General features: G+C 46.1%; 1 pseudogene; it reads right to left on the reverse strand.

Moving 5' to 3' along the window:
* Nucleotides 1-6,970: 6,970 nt before the first annotated feature.
* LOC112665124 (small nucleolar RNA SNORA72) lies at nucleotides 6,971-7,078 on the reverse strand (annotated as a pseudogene).
* Nucleotides 7,079-13,888: the final 6,810 nt, after the last annotated feature.

Genomic DNA, 13,888 nt, shown 5'->3' on the forward strand with positions numbered 1-13,888 from the left:
CCACTTGGATCCTGACACTGCCCTCCACAATGCAGAAACAATACAGGAGTTGTGACTGTAGGGCTGGGGGAATCTAGCAGCCAAAGTTGGAATCCTGGCACATTCCTGTACGGGCTGTGTGACTTTGTGCTAATCACCCAATCAAACTTCTCCAAGCCGGAGTTTCTGAGTCTGAGAAGTGAGACCATTAATGGTACTTCTCTTTTATTACATTGCAGCGATTGGGTCAGACAAAGTGCCTGGAACCCAGTGGATGCTCAGTAAATGTTAGTGTCTGACAGTAAAACTAGCCACAGTAAAGATGATAGAGACCATCGTTCATAGACCTTGGGGTGGTGTCACCAACACCATAACTCAACACCAGAAGACACTGGAGTTTCCAAAGGTGGTCATGGAGTCAGGGGACCGGGCAGAAGGAGGATTGAACATTCTAGGTCCTAGACAACTGGTCCCCAGACGTATGTAAGCAGTTTCCTATCCACCATTATCTGTGAATGTATACTCACCCGGCATCCTGGCCTCTATTCTCTGAGTGCCCAAGATCACACTCATGGATTAGAACTCGTTCCCCCTTCTGAAGAGGCTGCCAAGTTCTTCAGCCTGAGAACTGTCCTCCCAGAGAGTGAGTGTTCCCAGGGCCTCTAGAAGGTGGAGTTCAGAATAGAAGGCACCATTCTCGGGAGGGCAGGCATGTGGCTTCCAGGGCCCTGACTTTTCAGGCTTAGCTTTGTGGTGGGCCATGTCTGACCTAACTGCCACTTTCTAATTAATTGAAAAGCCAGAGTCTTCCCTAGTTTGTTTGTTTGTTTGTTTCTTTCTTTCTTTCTTTTTTCTTTCTTTAGAGCTTATATGCATATAATATCATAAATAATTCAACAGTAATGACAAGTGGCTCCCTTCCTCCTGCCCTTAGCCTGAGGTAACCCTGTTACCCATTTGGTATTTAGCCTTCCAGAACTTTGCTATTCATACTTTATGTCTGTTAAGGTAGAAATTATGACCTTTGTTTTAGGAATGTGTGTTTCAGCATACATAGTAGCACACTGTATGTAAATCTTGCTCTGCAAGTTGCTTTTATTCACTTAGCAATATCTTGAACATTTCTACATGTCAGAACATAGCTCTACCTTGTTCTTTGGAACTTCTCAAGCATACTTGAAAATATGGATATGATGCAGTCTAAGTAACTGTCCTCCTTACCATGTATTTTTATCTTCTACTTCTTCTCTTATCAAAATTGGTCTGCAACAAATTCTTTGTGCACATGTGTGAATATTTTCCTGGTGAGATGAGAGAAGAGAAATAGAATCGTGGGGGCACAGGGTGAGCACCTTTAAAGTAGGCAGGGCTAATTGGCTTCCCAACAGTCTAGTCTGGCTTCTCTCATCATTACTATTTTTTTTAAGATTATTTAATTATTCATGAGAGACACACAGAGAGAGGCAGAGACATAGGCAGAGAGAGAAGCAGGCTCCTTGTGAGGGGCCTGATGCAGAACTCGATCCTAGGACCTTGGGATCATGACCTGAGCCAAAGACAGATCTCAACCACTGAGCCACCCAGGTGCCCCACTCTCTCTTCATTAATCTTGAATATCCCTTTAAAGATTGAAGTTAAGCAGGCCAGGTGGAGTAAGAAGGGAGATACCTGTGAGGTTTCCTAATTCAGGGTCATTGTCACCCTTTAGGCATGACCAAGGTACAGAAGTCAGTGTGGGCATCCTGCCTGGAGAATGCTCTTCATCCTGAGAACATTCTTGACTCCTCAGAACTAATCGGGGATTAAGGAGAGGGTGCACCAAAACCCCCTGCCATCCCAAGGCCACCTTCACAGATCAAACTGGGTGACTGAATTATGGTCTCTTCTTCATGATTTAAGAAAGAGCTGGCCCCTCATGCTTGAGACTCAGTCTCTTCATTCCAGAGCCTGAGGAGTTGTGAGCTCAAGTTCAAAGAGACCTGCATTTATGACACAGCCCAGCCCTGAGCTGTGTGATCTTGGGAAAGTCACTCACTTACTCTGATTATGAGGTCCCTCATACTTAGTAAAAAAAAAAAAAAAAAAAAAAAAAGGTGTATCATGTTCTCCTCCTACCAGTAGGGTACTGTGAAAGTGGTTTGTAAACTCTTCAGGAATGGAGAAATGTGAAGGATGATGAATTTGAAGCAATTGTGTGGAATATAATGCCAGGGTTACCTCGCCAGAAGAGCCTTTCTCTTTCCCTCCCTCTCTCTCTCCTTCCCTCCATTTCCATGAATTTAGTTGCATAGATACTTATTGGGCATCTACTAAGTGTTGAGCACTCTGCTAGGACCTGGGAATACAGTGATAACCAAAACAAGAATCATATCCTTGTGGAACAAATAGGCAGGTTCTTGCAGGGAGATGTGCTACATGCCATGATGGAGCTGGAGTGGGGAGTAGGAGGTGTGAGGAGCATGGAGCAGGGCACATCACAGAGTCTTAACTGTTCAGAAGAGACCTCTAATTAGACAGTGGAAGAAAGAGGTGCATTCATCCAGGCAAAGAGAGGAATGTGAGGAAGTGGACGTTGAATATTCTGGTCTGAGCAGGAAAAAAAAAAAACACAATGTAAAGGTCCAAAGGGCCAGGGGGCACCAGGCACATTTAGGGAACTGAGCTCACTGTAGTGGGAAGTAAAGTGCAGTTAGAGAGAGAGAGAGAGAGAGAGAGAGAGAGAGAGACAAAGTATGAAGCTGTAGAGCTCAGCTCAGGCTGACATGAGACTGAGAATGTGAGCAGAGTTCGATCACCAATGTCCTTGTAGGCATGTTAAGGAATTTACACTTTATTCTAAAAAACAAAGGGAAATGTCTGAAGGGATTTTAGTAGCAGAAAAGGAATGGCCAGACTTACATTTTACAAAGTTCTTCCTCGCTGTGATGTGGACAATGGGTTGGAGGAGGCCACATGGCAGGCTGGAAGAGGCTATGTTACCCTGATTCCCTGAAGAGTGATGGGAACATTGAGGCTGGAGAGACACAATGTTGGGGTTGGGGTGGTGGAAATATTGTCCTGCTCAGCTCTTGGCTTTCAATTTCATCCTTGATCTGGGGATAATAGGCTGCAGCTCTATGAAGTCCAGATTGAATGTAAATGCTAGTCATGTCCTATCTTCCTATGTCCGCTGGAGGGCTCAGGGCATGGGTCCACCCAAAATTGTGACCACTGGCTCTTGTCACTTCAAAACCTCCCAATGGCCAAGGAGAAGTTTCTGTCTGATGACAGATCAGACAAGAGAGGATGGATTTGGGTCCAGGACCCAGACTATCATAGTCTGGCTGGTGGATGGAATAGAGAGGAGGCATGTGCCTCAAGCTGCCTGTGGTTTTGAATTTCAAACCTCATTCCAACCTGGGTACCAATAACACCCCTGTGGCTGAATGATAGACAAATGCTTAATGGGATGAAAGAGGGAGTAGAAAGGTATACAAGGCGTGTCTGCCGCTATACAGGGTAGTAAAACACAAGCACTGGCTGACAGTCAGAAAGTTAGGATGCCAGGCTTGGGACTGAGGCAGTAGGTCCTTGGGGAGGTCACTCAGCTTCTTGGGCTTTTGTGTCCCCATCTCCATAAAGAAGAATGGGGAGCTGGAACGTATACTGGTTCCCGAGAGTGTATAGGAGTATTTCCTAGAGTTGGGCCATGAGCAAAAAACACTCCCTGTTCCCTACACTCAAGTTTTTTTGTTTTCAATACAACGTGCTTAAGGATATTTTCCTTTTAAATCTCATTGGGTGGGCTCTTGGGAACTACTGTGTGTGAAAGCACTTTGAAAATGCTTAAGTTGTAATAGTACTGTAGCCCAATATCTCTCTTTATAGTGAATAAGTGCTGTCATATCCATTATTTCATTTAATAGGTTTGTCAGTATGTACATCTATTACTATGTATTGCTTTGTGTATCTGTTATATAATATAATACTGTAGAATTACTAATATATCTAATATATTTATAATACATATCACTACATGTAATTATTCTGTGTATATATATATATAATGCTGGCATGAGATCCTGATATGTTCCAGTGCATATTCAGTGGGTCCCTCACTCACTCAGAGAAAATGACAAAACTCCCAAGTCCTCTTCCATCAGCATATGCTACCCTGTCATTTCCCTCATATGTCTCCTTTCTTCTCCCCCTCTTTTATTCTCCTCCAGCCACTGGTCTCCTGGCCTTCCTCAGATATGCCAGACTTGCTCTCACTTGGTTAGCCTGATGCTTGCCTCATCTCTAAGTCTTGGCCCAAGTCACAATCTCAGTGAACTTTTTCTAATCCCCCTTGTTGCAACCCTCTCCTTGACTGTTTATCCTTCTTCCTCTGCTTTATTTCTCTCTGCTATTAACATATTATATTTATCATCTATTTGTTTGTCACCTGTCTCCCCCCCACACCACCACCAGTAACTGGTAAATGGCATAAGGGCAGGGAGTGCTCATCAGTTTTAGTCACTTTTGTGTCCTCCGTGCCTAGAATAGTGCCTGGTACATAGGAGGGGCTCAGTAAACATTTGTACTTGCCTGAGTGTTTGATGGAATGAATGGTAGCAACAAGGTTAACACAATGACTTTATTGTGACCAAGTGGTGCTAGGCACTGGACACACAGCAGTTAACAAGACAAACACCAGGCCAAAGTCTCAGCTGTGCCTGCCCGTCATTGGTTCTTGGCAGCTGGTGGTAGAAGCAGAAATTCAGTGGCCCTTAACTTTTTACCTGGGAATGCTTGCCTACCTGCTCCTTCTTTGTTCCAGGCATTTGAGGATGCTCTGAGTAGAATCTAGGTGAAAACTGGGCTCAGGCCCTGGCCAGAGTCAATAAAAGGTGTGCAGGGAGTAGCCTCCCCCAGATCCCAAGGGCAGTGGGAGACAGCCAGACCAATCTCCTCCTCTTTGGCATTCAGCCCTGCCACCAAGGGCTCCAAATCTCTGGGCAAAGGTCATAGCACCTGCTGCCCAGAGGACATGTGACCAGAGTGCTGCTGACTTGGAACAAGCCACACAATCAGGTCATTGTGCTAAACATGCAGGTCCTCTTGCCAAGACACACCTCATTCCATCACTGCCAGGCCTTTCTGGGGCCCTGATTTATAGGGGCCCCGAATTGGAGAGGGTATTGTCTCAAAGATCTTAGGGGAGGAGAGGTCTCTTCTGGGACACCCAATTGCTCTGCTCCAGAGTCAGGAAGAAGTAGATAAGTGAGAAGCAAGCACCAACCCCATCCTGGCTTTAGGTCCCATGAGGAGTGGCAGACACTGACAGTATCATTACTGCTTGACTCTTGGTGGCACTTTGGCTTTAACCATTGTCTCCCAACATTTGCTTTGGGTGGTGAAGACTGCTGATTACTAACTTTGATATTTTAGAAACCCAAAGGTTTTCCTCCTGTCATGACTGGGTTCAGAGATTCCCATGAAGCCCATTCCCAGAAGGAGATCTTCCTTTACAGAACCAGAAGGTCACTGGATAAGAATTTAGGTCTACTGAACTCTGGGAGAACCTGCCAGATGAAGAGCATGGTGGGGTGGATTTCTGGAAAGCCAGACCAAGCTGTTAGAGAGTCAATCCCAAATTTTCTACTTTTATGCTGAATGGCTTAGGGCATTACACCCAAACTCTCAGAGACTTAGTTGCCTCATTTATAAAATGAGGATGATGATGCTTGTCATATATGATTGTAGATGATCTTAAACAATGAGGTCTGTAAAATATTGGCCTGCCCCACAAGAATGCATTTGTTAATGTCCCTGGAGTAGTGAGGAGTCAGACAGGGCTTTGCATTCTCTGGACACTCAGGCAAAGCTTACTGATGGGTTTCACTTCACAGGCCATTCCGTGACTGTAAGAGAGTCCACCATCCTTGAGTTGTTTATTTTTTTCCTTATAGGTGACCCTAAGGGAGATGGCATGATGTGGTAGCTTTCAGCTGGGTTGACATAGCAACCTTGGTTTTAACAGGCAGGAGAATAAGAAATTTGCTTGTTAACACTGCAAGATTCTTGAGCACTTGGTATGTAGAGAGTAAAACAGAGGTGAATTTGCACTTGATCTTAGCCAAAAGTCTGAGAAGTGATAAGAGGTGAATCAGAGTCAGGGAGCTTGAGGTGAACCAAGACCACTTTGGGTCCCAGGTACTTGTTATGGGTTCAGAGTTTCCAGTTCTGCTTTGTTCAAGTTCTTAGTACACCTTTCCACAAAGAAAGAGGGAAAGACAGTAAACAGTTCTCATCCTTTGCCATGTTACCTTTCAGGAAAGATACTGGTCTATAGGCTGGGGTCCAGGCACCTAAGATCTAAGATGCCCTTGCCCATAACCCTGGCTCTGCAGGCCCAGCGGGTGATTTTTGTGTTCCAAGTTTTATCTCTCCAGGATCATCCTCCAAGGTAACACCCCCCTTCCCTACCCCCACCCACTGACATATAAAGGAAGGTCTGGGGAAGGGAGGAGGAGCATTACAATTATTAGAGGTTAGTTATTGTTATTGTTGTTGTTGTTTTGGCATGTGTTTGTTCATTCTCCCACATCATTTGTTGAATAGACTCTCTTTTTCCTCCATTGAACTGCTATTGCACTTCTGTCAAAAATCCACTGGACATATTTGTATGACTGTATTTCTAATCTCCTAAGACCCATCAATCTATGTATCTCTCCATCTGCCAATACTATACTATCTTCATTGCTGTGGCTTTATAGTAATTCTTAAAATTTAGTAGTGTGAATCCTAAAACTTTTTTTACCCAGGATTATTTTGACTATTCAAGTTTTCTTTGCCTTCCCACATAAATTCTTTTAGTTTTACAATTCATTTAAAGCAAGTGGCAATCTTCAAACTGGCAATGGTTATTCTGAAGTTGTTACACTAGCTGTGTTGTCATTTCTCAGGGTTGATCAGATAACCTAGGGTCAGACATTCCCCACATAAGATGAATCATGAGTCAGGATGGACTTATCACCAGCATTAATAAAGCCAGAGTTAGAAACAGAACTAGGTCTGGGGACACATGCATGGTCTTAATATATAGTAAATGTTTAGCCTGGGAGGAGCATTACAATAACTGAGCATCTACTTTGTAAGCGCCAGCTACAGATGCTGTCCAAGGTCCTGACTGTATGCTATTTCTGCCGTACTAGGTGCTCTTATTCCTAAAGAAAAGGGCCCTGAGATCTTGAATCTTGGAGCTGGATTGTCTTGGTGGCTCTGCTTTACCACTTACTGGAGGGCCTTAACAAGTGGCTTAGCCTCTTGTGGCCTCAGCTGTCCCCCCTGTGAAACTGGGATGATAAGAACACCTACATTTTGAGAGTTGTTGTAGATTAAATGAGATAAGTCAAGCACGTGACACAGGGCTTGCTAAGTGCTTTGACGCTTGTAGGGGTGGTCATGATAATAAAATAGTGTGGGCTCTGAAAGGCATCCCCAGATGTTATCCTTGGCCTCAGTGCTACCTGGAATTTCCAGCTACTCAGCAGAGAGGTCTTGACGCTGGCAGTTCTGGGAGTCCAACTCTATTTCTCACTTGCCTGGGGCAATTTATTTCCTCCAGATAATTTCTATTCTGGAGTCTGAGAGTTGGGTCCCGCGGTGCTGCCCCAGCGGCACAATGTCAGAACTATTCCAAAGGACGGAAAGGCCCCTCTTCTCCTCCAAGTGTCCTCCTCTGCGGGGAGGAGGGGGGGGTGCGGAGAAGCGGCCGCGAAGAGGGCGAGCCCTGCGTGGGCCGACACTCTTGCTCCCCGTGGCCGACTTGCTCTAGTTCCCTCCTCCCACCGGCTGGGTCTCCAGGTGCCTTCCTTTAATTAAAAGTCTTTAGCCTTCCGCGACACTGGCCCTCATTTGCATGGCATCCTTCCTTTTATGCAGCTTCGGTATCAGAGCGAGCCAGGAGGTTAACGGAGCGTCCTCGCACCGCGCCCCGGGACAGCCGGCTGAGCCGAGCGCCGGGTCCCCGCCGCGGCCCCCCGGGACTCCGCACGCCGCGGGGCAGGTCGCTGCCGGGTTTCCAGCCGCTCTGAGGCCCCGCCTGGCTCGCCGGGCTCAACGCGGGCGGTAGCAGAGGGGCCCCGGCTGCCCGGAGCCGGCGCGGGCGTGGCCCAGGCTCCCCGCCTCCGTGCGTTTACAGCGCGCGTCCCCTGCGGCCCTCGCAGCCTGGGCGGGGACCTCTGCGTGCCTGCAGCCGCGGGAGCTGGTCTCCGCGCACCGGGATCAAAGAGGAAGGCGGGTGTTCTCCAAACACCTGTGTTTGCCTGACACTGGATGGAGCTCCTGGGGCTATTGCTGGGCAAGTCACCACTCCCGCCCCAGGACCCAAGAGCTGATCAGAAGAAAACTGTGTTGGAGATTAGGCAAAGAACTGTGATATTAAGGTAGAAGGTGGCTAAACACTGCTGGAAGGCTTCACCTCAAGGGGCACTGGAGTTCAGAGGAAAGCAGAAAGTGAACTGCCAGTTAATGCCAGGACCTTACCTATTGGGAGGAGGGGGAGGAGAATGAGGAGCAGGAGGAGAAGTAGGAGGAAAAGGAGGGGAAAGAGGAGAAGGAGGAATGGGGGAGAGGAGGAGATTCTGATGCTTAGAAAAATCGGGCAAATTCACCAAGGGCATATAGATGATTTAAGCCTAGTTCAGCCCACCTCCTAGGCCCATCTTATTCCGCTCAGAAGGCAAGGAAGCATCCACCTTGGAGTGACCAGACCTCCTTCCCTTCCAGGTGCTCATGCTGGAGTGGGGAAGGTAGACTCAGACCTGGGAGGCTCTAGGTCAGGGATTTACTTCTGAGCCCACAGTGGGCTCCACTTTATGGTTCTGGTTTCCTTGGCAGACATAGAATTTTCTGTATAGCCTCCCCTAGTCTGTTCAGTGCCCCACCCACTGGAGTCCCTCCATCACCAGCAGCCCCAATGTCTCAAGGCTCAGGAAACAAGAGCAGTCGACCCTTTTTACGTGACAGGCACAATTTTTACAGATAAGGAAGAGGAGGGGCAGTGAGGGCTGCTATTTTATTTTATTTTATTTTATTTATGTATTCATGAGAGACACAGAGAGAGAGGCAGAGACATAGACAGAGGGAGAAGCAGGCTCCCCAAAGGGAGCCGGATATGGGACTTGATCCCTGGACTCCAGATCATGCCCAAAGCCTAAGGCGATGCCCAACCACGGAGCCACCCAGGCATCCCCACTCTTGTCTTTGCCTACTTTTTTACTCCTTTTGTCAGATTGATTCCGAAGACCTCCCTTCCCCCAAATTCTGTGAACTCATTTAACTCTTCCTTTCCACAAATCACTTTTCCCCTTTTCATTTCCTTGGACTAGGTGACAGATACCATGGGGTCCTGGAGTTATTGTGACTTTCTCCATGCACAGTGTCTGATACCAACTAGGCAACAAATAATGGATGAATGAATGAATGGGCTCAGAATCTGATTCAGCCTTTCACAAGTTAAAGACAGAGGAGGAAAGGGACATGGACCAACATGGGGAAGGGTTAGAGCCCCTCATTCACTGGCTTGTTTCCCCACTATCCCAAAGTCATCCTGAATGTAGACACCAGGCTGTTGTGCCATAAGACCCTCCAACAATACTCCAGAAGAAGGCAGGCAGCCTTCCTGCTCACTTTATTACATGAAGCCCCTGGAACTGGGAGTCTGAAGGCCTCCTTTGCCTCCTGGAGCAGCCCAGACCAGCAGACAGTCCGCTGACATTACTTCAGGCCTAGGACAGGGCAGAGTGAGCTCAGGACTTATTCTAGAGGTTTATTTTCAAGGCATTTTCAGGAGCACATTCCCCTTTCCTGCTAGCTGGTGGAGCATGTAGTATAGAAATCTTCCATTAGGATTTTCTTAGCCATGGACCCCACAGATGGGTGAGCTCTCCCTTCTCCCTTGCCATGGGTGCTTGGGCAAGTTGAGGGAGGTGGGAAGACTGCTGACAGTGATGGCATCAGCAAACAGCTCCAGAACACGTTTCGAAAGCATTACCTCCTATCATCCTCACCAGCAACTGCTGATGTTTGTGTTGATCTGCTTCATGGATGAGCAAAGGGAGGCTCTGATGGGTTCAATCACATATCTGGGGTTACCTAACTCCTGAGTGTTGAGGCCAGGATGTGCGCCCAGACCCTCTCATTCCAGAGACTTCTAAGAGCGGTTAGGAAAGGCCATCTAGAAGGCAAATGGGGCCTGGAAAGGACCCTTGACTCTCCAGGCTTGCCCAGGAAAGTGGAATCTTTTTGAATAGGGCACTTGAAAGAACACCTTTCTTGAAATGGCCTCCAGTAGGTCTCTCCTCTGATTCAGACACTGTGACTATAAAGATGTATTAAAACACAGACATTTTTGTTGAGAACAGTGTGACAATATGACTTCTAGAGCCCAACAGACAGTAGCAAGCACGGGGCCATTCGATTAGCTTGCTGTCACCCAGAAAGCAGAGAGCATGACCCTCAGGGGGTGGATCAGGCACAAAGTGAAGGAGCTGTGGGAGGATTGGAGATGAGGAGGGGAGGAAGACAATGGTCTGAGCAGTGAGGCCCTTGAGTGGAAGTGTTAAAAGAGGGGGGGCTGAGGGCTGGAAAAAAAGACCTTCATGAGGCAAGATCCTAAGATTGCTTGTTCCCTCCGTGTCCTCACTGCCTTGTACAACTCTTGATACATGTAGGTTCTCAATAAATACTGAACGTAGTAACTATTAAATGACTGTGCCAGGAAGAAATCCTTGAGGGAGAACATCTGGGAGCAGGAGAGGAGCCCGGCAGGCAGATCTTGTGCAGGTGAATTCTATTTTCAGACTGGCTCTTTGTGAGAGAGGGAGTGTGTGTGTAAGGGGGGTGCATGCAAGTCACCATGCTTGAAACCCTCGTTTTCTCATAGTGCCTTCTTGGTCGCAGAAAAAGAGAGGCATTTCCTAAAAGGTTTAAAAAAGTTTAGTTGATTTTAATGTTGAATATGCAGTTAGGCTTGGCCTGGGAGTGGGCCAATTCTGTGGGATTAGGTGAGGGTGCTGGCTTGGTAGAATGTAGACAGTTCTTCACTGATGAGGTGAAAGGAAAGGTCTGGGTAGGTCAAGAGGCACAAGGAATGTTCATCCCACAGGAGGGAGGCTTGTCTCCACCTAGTGCAGACATAACAGCAGCATCAGCAGTGCCAGCGGTCTTCCTGGATGACATATTCATTGAAACTCTTTAGTTGCAAGTAAAAGCAACCAATTTGGATCAATTAGAATATTTTCACTGCTAAAGCAAAAACTAGAATTTCTTCTCCTTCCTCCTCTTCCCCCGTTTCCTCTCTCCCTTCTTCCTCCTCTCCCTTCCTCCTCCTCTCCCTCCTCCCCTTATTTCCTCCCTCCCTCCTCCTCTCCCCTCCCCACTTCTTCTTCCATCTAAATTGAGTTCTTTGGGCTTTAAACCTGCCTCTAGCCCTAACTTGGGGATTTGGTGAATTAACACATGAATTCATCCTTGGCATTTTAGATGCAACTGTGTTCAGATCTCTAGAGGGCATTCTACCAGCCACTGGTATGGAAATAACTGGGATGCTCTTCTGAGTCTAGTAGATGCTTTTTTCTGTTTTGGCTAGACATTCCAGCTGAGACAGGGGTATTCCTGGGGAAGAGGTCACGTGGCCTTTCCTAGAGACAAGTCAGGAAACATGGTGGAGGCAGTGGGCAGCCCTTGAGGTTGGTGAGACTCACTTTTCAAAGAGAAAGAGAGAGAAGGCTCTTCAGTCTTGGTCCCTGCATTTCATATCTGTGAGTGCATGTACAGGAGTGTTCTTTCCATTCCCTATCTTAGAAGTCTTCAAAGAACTAGAGGTCAGGACTAGCACTGATGAAAGTTCACAAGTTTTTTGTTTGTTTGTTTCATTCCTAGCTCCTATTTCTTTTGGGGGAGTGGGATGGGGATGCTGAGCAGGCTGGGGAAAGGAGAGAGGCAGCAAACATGATGAGTTCCTGAGGACTAAGGCAAAGGAAAAAACAAATCCACTAGAAGCTGGTCTGGGTCTGTAAAGGTCTGAGCACTTAAAATGTCCTGGGATTCTCAGCCAATGTCCTTGGTGGTTTCTTTCTATTGGCTAAACTCTGCCTGTAAATCAGGCAGGTGCCACCAGGTGGAGAAGTGTCTAGATTACAACCTTATGACTCTTCCTGTGAGTGTGGGTAACTGAGAAGATACAGGGTTTAACCATCATGCTTAAAGATGTTGCTAAACGCATACACACACACACACACACACACACACACACACACACACATCCAAGATACTAATTATTGAGAAAGGACTCCTTTATTAGCAAGTATAGAGATTTATGAAAGTTACTTATCACTAATCCTCTCCAGGACTCTGTTGTTTTTTCTTGCAAAGTGATTTCTAAGTTCCCTCTAAAGTTCTAGAAGTCCATAATATAACATTTTAACAAATATTTACAAAAAAGGTTTATTCTACTTTGATTTTTCCTGGCTCCTTAGGGCTGTGGGATCTCAGCCCCATTTCCCATCTCTTTCCTTCTTTCTTTTAAAGATTTATTTATTTATTTGAGAGAGAGAGCAGAGGGAGGGGCAGAGGGAGAGGAAGAAAATCCTCAAGCCGACTTCATGCTGAGCACAGAGCCTGACATGGGGCTCAAACCCTGAGATCACAAACCTGAGCTGAAACCAAGTCGTATACTAAACCAACTGAACCACCCAGGCACCCCTTCATCTCTTCCTTTCTTATGGATTGGTTGAGCTCTGTTTCTTTTAACATCAACAACCATTTAACATCAATTTTCTCAACTTCTTTCCTCTCTATTTAAGATGTCTCTATCTCTCCACTCATCCATTCTCCCCTTTTCTCTGGTGTATTAGACACAAACTTTGTGTACTTTCTTAGATTCTTTCAACTGTCTCTTTTCTCTTTCTTGTTTGGAACCATTCCATCCTTCTACTTCAAGTCTTGATCATGCTGTGAGATTTGACATGTTGGTGGACAAATATTGAAGAGCTATTACAGATATTTGGAGGCATTTGCTTGCTGTTGGGTAAGTCTTGATTGGTGGGAAATGAGACACTGGAGGAGGATGGTCACAGAAATTCCCTATCTCTTTTCAGTGGATACTTCACTGAAGGTATGATTTTCTTCTTGCATCTCTTGCAACCAGCATGCCAAGTGAACGTGTCTCATGAATGAGGTGCTGTGTGTTCCTGGATTGTTATAAATTTTCCACCAGCACAGTCCCATTTTAGCACAGTGCTTCACACCTTCTCCTGCCTTGCTTCTATCTTTCCTTAATCCTCACTGTCCTGGGGGCTTGCACCTCTCTGCCAGGTAAAGTGTCAACACTTCAATCCTTCCCATAAGCTCTGCTTTCTATAGGATCGAGGCTGAGATAATTGACCTTAGAAGACAATGTCCCCTTCCTTTTAAGGACAATTCTCTCACTTGGGTTTTCATTTCAGTCTCTTTCTGCCTCCTCTGTGCTTCATTAACCATTCTTCAATTACATTTTTGAGATATAATCAACGTAGAAATTTTTCCATTGTTTTGAGTTTTCCACTTCTTCCTCTTTGTGGATTCCTTTCTCGTAGTCTATGAACACACTCAAGTATTTTTATGAAAAATAAACATTTCCTTTACTAAAAGTGTTAAGTTGCATATCTTAATGAAAAGATTTCTTATGAAGTTATATGTAACTGCCTTTATTCCTTTTCTAGGGCTGCCATAACAATGTAACACAAATTGGGTGGCTTAAGGCAATAGAAATGTACTTTCTAATGGTCCTGGAGGCCAAAAGTCTGAAATCAAAATGTTGGCAGGGCTATGCTTCCTCTGAAGCTTGGAGAGGAGGATCCTGCTTTGCCCCTTTTGCATTCTGGTTGCTCCAGGTGATTGC

Source organism: Canis lupus, chromosome 17, assembly GCF_003254725.2.
Source record: "Canis lupus dingo isolate Sandy chromosome 17, ASM325472v2, whole genome shotgun sequence".
Lineage (NCBI taxonomy): Eukaryota > Metazoa > Chordata > Mammalia > Carnivora > Canidae > Canis > Canis lupus.